The sequence below is a fragment of the Canis aureus genome, chromosome 10 (assembly GCF_053574225.1).
Source record: "Canis aureus isolate CA01 chromosome 10, VMU_Caureus_v.1.0, whole genome shotgun sequence".
Taxonomy (NCBI): domain Eukaryota; kingdom Metazoa; phylum Chordata; class Mammalia; order Carnivora; family Canidae; genus Canis; species Canis aureus.
This window is the reverse complement of record NC_135620.1, coordinates 69,267,122-69,273,326: the sequence shown is the minus strand read 5'-3', so window position 1 is coordinate 69,273,326 and position 6,205 is coordinate 69,267,122.

The window sequence follows — 6,205 nt, the reverse complement described above, 5'->3', positions numbered from 1 at the left end:
TCTGAACCCATAATCCTTCTTTAGCTTCTCAGAATCGTCCCTGAGTTTCTCCCTCCTCTATAGTAATTCTCTGTCCCCATGAGTACTGCTTGCCCTTTGATTTGCCTAGTTCTTAGTGACCTGCCCATCGTTTGCCCCATCCTAGAATTATCTTTTTCAATGGAGTGCCGAGAGGTGCTTCTGAGCCTGGTACCAGCTCAACGTGTTTCAGGACACGTCCCCATATTTCAGCTCTTTTATGTCATTCATCCTGTGAGATGGTCAGTGTCCTTCCCTACACTTAGGGGAGATTCTTCAATCACTGCTGTTATCCACTGCGAACATAATGAGTAAAATTCCGTTAAGTATGAGCAATCTGTACTCAGTACAGTTAGGAGGCATCAAGGAGGCAAATACTATTACCTTCTTCTTTAGGGAGCTTACTGGCTTTGGGGAAAAGAAAATGAAAGATCTTCCTCCACTTACAATCCTTTTACAAGAGTGTTCAAGTTACATATGAGTGTTGGGTTATCCTACAAAAAGAATGACTCCATCATTATAGACATAAGATTAATGAGGGAAGGCTTTATAGGCATGTGATTCAACTCCCCACATCTTACTCTACCTCCGGGTCAGAAGAATAAGTTAGGTTCAGACTTATTGCTCAGCCTTAAGCACCTGGTCTGGTTGCCTGAAATATGACAAAAGGGTATGTAGAATGTCAACCAGTCATGCTAATTTTTTTTAAAAATTGAAGTATAGTTGACAATGTTACATTAGTTTCAGGTGTACAACACAGCGATTTAACAAATCTACCAAAATGGAGTAGCCATCTCCCTGATACCAGAACTCAAGGAAAATCTAGGACCTCTCAATTTTAAATGTTTGCACCGTCAGGGATAGAACAGCTGACACCCAGATGGGCATGGCTTAACGTACCCTTCAGAATGCTTAAGACATTGCCAATAGTAACAATGCAAGGAGCGCCACAATGATTACGGGAGATGGCTGGGTAGTGCCACATGTCAGCCAAGAGGAAGGCACAAAAAGACCCTCTGCTGTTCTCAGGTCAAGATGGCAGCTTGAGCTCCCACTGGAACCTACCCTCCAACCCAGACAGTTTATGCCAATGAATCAATAAATGTTAAGAATACTGGAAATCAAGGAGTGAAGATGCCTGTAGATCAGAAGCAGAGCAGTCTTTCTGGAAAGGGAAGGAAAATTAAGGAAAAGGAAGGAAAGGGAAAGAAAGGAACAATGTAGGCAAATAGGCCAGAGCAGCCCTTTCCTCTGGATTCTGAGTACAGAGCTGGGTCACTCACACAGGGTTGGGAGCAAGGGTCACAATGGCCAATGGGGTCACAGGAAGAAGCTGTCTGCTTGAGGCCTACAAAGGAGATACCATCATCCATTTGAGAGGAAAAAAAAAAAAACCCACACAACAAACGACAGCCCCTGCTATTCTGGAACCAGCCTGACTCCCACCACTAGGCTTCAATTTTGTCACAGGCTGGATTGATCCTCACAGCTAGACCATGATGGTTATGTTAGACATAAACAATCTCATAAAACATCAACATCAGATAAGGTCACACCAAGATCATAAAAACAAGGTCATTGCGCAATCTGCAAACGTGCCCCTCTCTCTGCTAAAATGAGTGAATTCTACTCCTTTATCCTCATGCTCATCTCCACTCCTTATAGATAAGATTTACTAAGATAAGCTACCAGTCTTGCCCCTACTTTCTGACTGTATCCAATCTAGAGCTTCCCCAGGTCCTCCCAAATCCTGTAGTGGGCTCTTCCTAACACTCTTGCTGAGACACTCATGGTTCCCCATGGCGCATGTTCTTCCTCCCTGCAATAATAAACCTAGGTTGTTCAACTCCAAGTGTGTTCCTGGTGATCTTTGGTTGAAGAGTATTACCCTATTTTAGGATTAGAACCCAGACCCACTCCGTGCATGCGCTGCCTAGAATTCTGGGAGGCACCAAGATAAATCACAAATGCAGGGTCTGGTTTAATGCTGTGACTCCTTAGGGACTAGGACACAGGATGCTTCCAAGGAATGTGGCTTGAGCAACTAGGAGGATGGAATTGCCATTTTCTCCAGTCCACTGGAGGAACCAATGCAGTGGGGAAGGATAAATATCTCAGGTAGGGACATTTCATTAGTTTATTCAGCTTGCCTACTGTTCAAAAAAAAAAAAAGACCGTACCATAATCCAGTATGGTTTAATGAAGACAGAATTAATTTTGTTCTCCCATGAACAATCCGAAGTGAGCATTCCAAGTTGGCTGGCAATTCTGTTCTTCCTAACTTGTGTCTTCAGCCCTAGGACATCGTCCTTATCCGTGTGGTTAAGCTGAGTTATGATAAGTAAAGGCAAAGAAGGCAAAGAGAATGAAACATGGTCTTATGCTCACTCTCCTCTGTGGCCCCTGGCTCTGGGAAGTTCTTTCTTGTCCACTGTATCCCCCAGCCATACCCACGTTCTGCTTGTGAAAGCTTGGAGAAATTATTTGAGGATTAAAGAGTCACATGCTTTTGCTACAGGCCAGATTAAGTTTTTTTTTTTTTTTTTTTTTTTTTTGGCAATGCAAATTCTTCAAAGACTTGTAGGCTTCTGTTGTATTTGGCTCTTGACTTCTCCTGCATAGATAACGAGATCCACAAAATCTTATTTAGGCATAGATTTAAGCTTGGAAACGCTGGGATTTTCCTGACTGGCACTTATGTGTGGCCCACCCTATCTCCTTTTTTTAATTTAAAGAAGGCTGATTTGAGCCAATCTGAAACAATGGATTTGCTTGTTTGGAGTGGGCCCTTAAAGCCTTCTTCTTTGCCAGCCGGCTTGCAACCTTTTACAGCACAGCGTTATGTCCTCCTAAGACTATACTTCCACTTTACAGCCGCCACTTACAACCACTTCACTTTGAGGTAAAGAGACAGTGACCCTCACTGAGATTCTGCTTTCTAATGAGCTCCTAGAGATGCCAGTGCTGTGCCATGTGGGGTGAGGGATGAGACAGGTGAAGTGAAACTATTCATTTTAATTTCTTCAGGGCTTCTAGTCATGGATTATTTTGCTCCACCTGCATGCTGGAACCTCCCGGTTGTAGTTCCCAACTCCCATGAACATATTCTTGCCCATGAGTGGTTGCTAAAATAGGTGTTTTTGTTAGGGTATGAAGGCTCGGACCACCTATTCCATCATCTTACTGCTGTAGACCCAGATTATTTCACCGAAAAGACACACAGAGAGAAAGACATCAAGTTTTCAAACCTATTTAAAAATTTTCTAGAATATCTAATGGAATCAGGAATCATATATGAAGGAGGGTGGAATCCGCCACCACCAGAAGCTACGCTACTGCTTCTTGGTAACTTTGTTCAGGAACTGGAGGGCCGAGCTCACAGCCATGTCCCTCCAGGGATTCTCCACCATGATATTTAAATTCTAAGTTGTTTTTTTATTAGTTTCTTATGAGCCTACTATCATCTCACTGCCCACTTAACACCTTCTTAGGGTCTGAAAACAAATTGAATTAAGGAGGAGAAATAAATCTGCTGCAAAGAGCCCAGAGAACAATATAAATGCAGACAAGTACAAAGCAGGATTACTCAGTAGATCATCTGTGCCACGTTTCCTTCCAGGAGTTAAAAATACATGCAAAGAAACTGTGCATCAAAATACAGTGAGGAAACTCTATTTTGTCTTCCAGTTGGACAGGAGAAAGGGGTCCCGGATTGATTTTCTGTTTTGCTGTAACAAATCACCACAGGTTTAGTGGCTTAAAACAACGCAGGTTTTGAAGGTCAGAGGACTGACACGGCCCAGTGGGCCAAAACAAAGTGAGCCCCAAGTCTGTAAATTTATTCAGATCATCTTCTACGTCCTTTCTTAGAGTTTTAAAGTCTTCTCCTTAGTAATCTTCTTGTGTATTCTTGGCTGTTGATTCTGAATACTTTGGCTGTCTGTTTTGTTTTTTCTTTATTTTTGTAACCATTAGTTATTATCACAAGTTTTTATGGTTATAGAGTAATGTTACTGACTTTTGAATACTGATCTCTTTAACAACCCTGATGACATTTTTATTAGTTACAATAAAGTCACTTCTAATACTTTATGGATTCTGTTGGTTTTATAGGTGTATGGTCATATTATCTGCAAATAATGTCAATGTATTTTTACAAATCCTAACATATCTCTTGCTCTCTCTCCCTTTTTTTCTCTCTTCCTTCTGTATAATGTTAGCCAGAACCTCAGAACTACTTTAAACATTGAAACCATACTTTCTATACCAGTGGTTGGCAAACCATGGCCCATAAGGCCAAATCCTTCCTGCTGCCTATTTTTTGTATAGCCCATGAGCCAAGAATATATTAAGAACACTAAATTTCAACCTCAATTAAGCAAAATGTTATCTGCCCCCCATTCCATTCTTCTAATAGACCTATATTAAAAATAAATTGTACTCCATAGATTTTTATATTTCTTTTTTTTTATTTTTTTTATTTTTTGATTTTTATATTTCACCCAAAAATGTGAACATGTGCCTTCTGTATTATTATATTAGTACTTACATAATGTCTTCGATTTTGCCTCTTGGCCTGCAAAGCCTAAAATATTTATCATCTGATTCTTAAGAAAAGCAGTTTCCCAGCCCCTTTTTCTATACATGGCCTCTCCCCTGTTATTTACTATAGTTATTCGTGCTGCCTTTCCCCCAAATAAACAAGTTTGTCTAACTGAACCCTGCTAAGTGCCTTCAGTAAAATGGGCATTTGATCACATGATTGTGGGATTAAGGAGATATTTTCAAGCTGTCCTGTTACTGCTGTCCTTCAAATATCATGACTAACTTGAACATGAAAGGAGGAAATTTAGATAAATGTCAAATAAACTTCCAGAGTAAATATCAAACCAGGACACCCTGAGGTTATTTTGGGGTTTCAAGGACAAGGATGAAGATTCCAAATCTCTTCTCTTGGCTCAGAGGACTTTTTCATCTGATTCTCTCATCCCAGGACAGAACTTCTGTGCAAACCATGCTCCTGGAAGCAAGCCCATCGAGATACTAGCTGTTGTTCTTAAAAATTAGCATTTCAGAAACACTGTTCTGTTGGTTTCAAAAAATTTATGATGGATCTATTTAGGTTATTGGAATAATAGACAATTACTGGCTAACCTCTTGGTAAAGATGGAGAACTGGGGTGCCAGGTTGTTCAGGAGAGCCTGGCCTGGGAGAGAAGATCTAGTCAGCAGCACAGATGACGATTATCCAGCCGCCAGGATTCCCACAGCCTGACACCACTACCTTCATGTTCCATGTTTCTGTTAAGCCTGAATTAGTTACATACAATTTCCTTCAAACACCCCATGAGCAATCCATCTCTGGACTCTTGTCCTTGCTGTTCCCTTTGTCTGAAATACTCATGCCCCAGGTATCTGTGTGGCCCACTCCCCTACCACCTTCTGGCACCTGTGTGTCATCCCTCCAGAGGACTCCTCCAAACCCCAAGTATCAAGCAGTGCTCTTGCTCCACCTTCTTTGACGGGCCTCTCCTATGTATTTGTTTATTGCCTGGACCCATTCCCTCAAGAATGTAAGTACAATGAAGTCAAGGAATATATTTTGTTCATCACATTAACCAACACCTTAAAGAGTGCTTAGCATGTCACAGGTACCTCAGGTTATTGCCTTAATAATTGGGCTTCCCTGACCTTCACAGGAAGGATTGGAGAACCCATCTTCTTTCTCCTTTGTCTTGTCCTAATATTTTCAGGAGAGGGTCTCAGCTAGACTGAAGAATGTGGGACCTTCAGAATCTTGCCCATTGAGGGAATCAGAGAGATGGGAGAGAGATTGCTTCATAAAACCTCTTCAGGGATGCCTGGGTGGCTCAGTCGGTTAAGCATCTGCTGTGGGCTCAGGTCCTGGGATCTCAGGGTCCTGGGATCAAATCCCACATTGGGCTTCTTGCTCAATGGGGAGCCTGCTTCTCCTTCTCCTTCAGTCTGCTGCTCCCCCTGCTTGTGCTCTCTCTGTCAAATAAACAGACAAACAAACAAACAAATAATAAATAAATAAATAAATAAATAAATAAATAAATAAATAAATAAAGTCTTAAAAACAAAAACAAAAACAAATCTCTATGTAAAACACTGGGCTCTTGGAACAGGGCGTGGCTGTCCCTCACACACCTAAGAAGAGCAGGCCT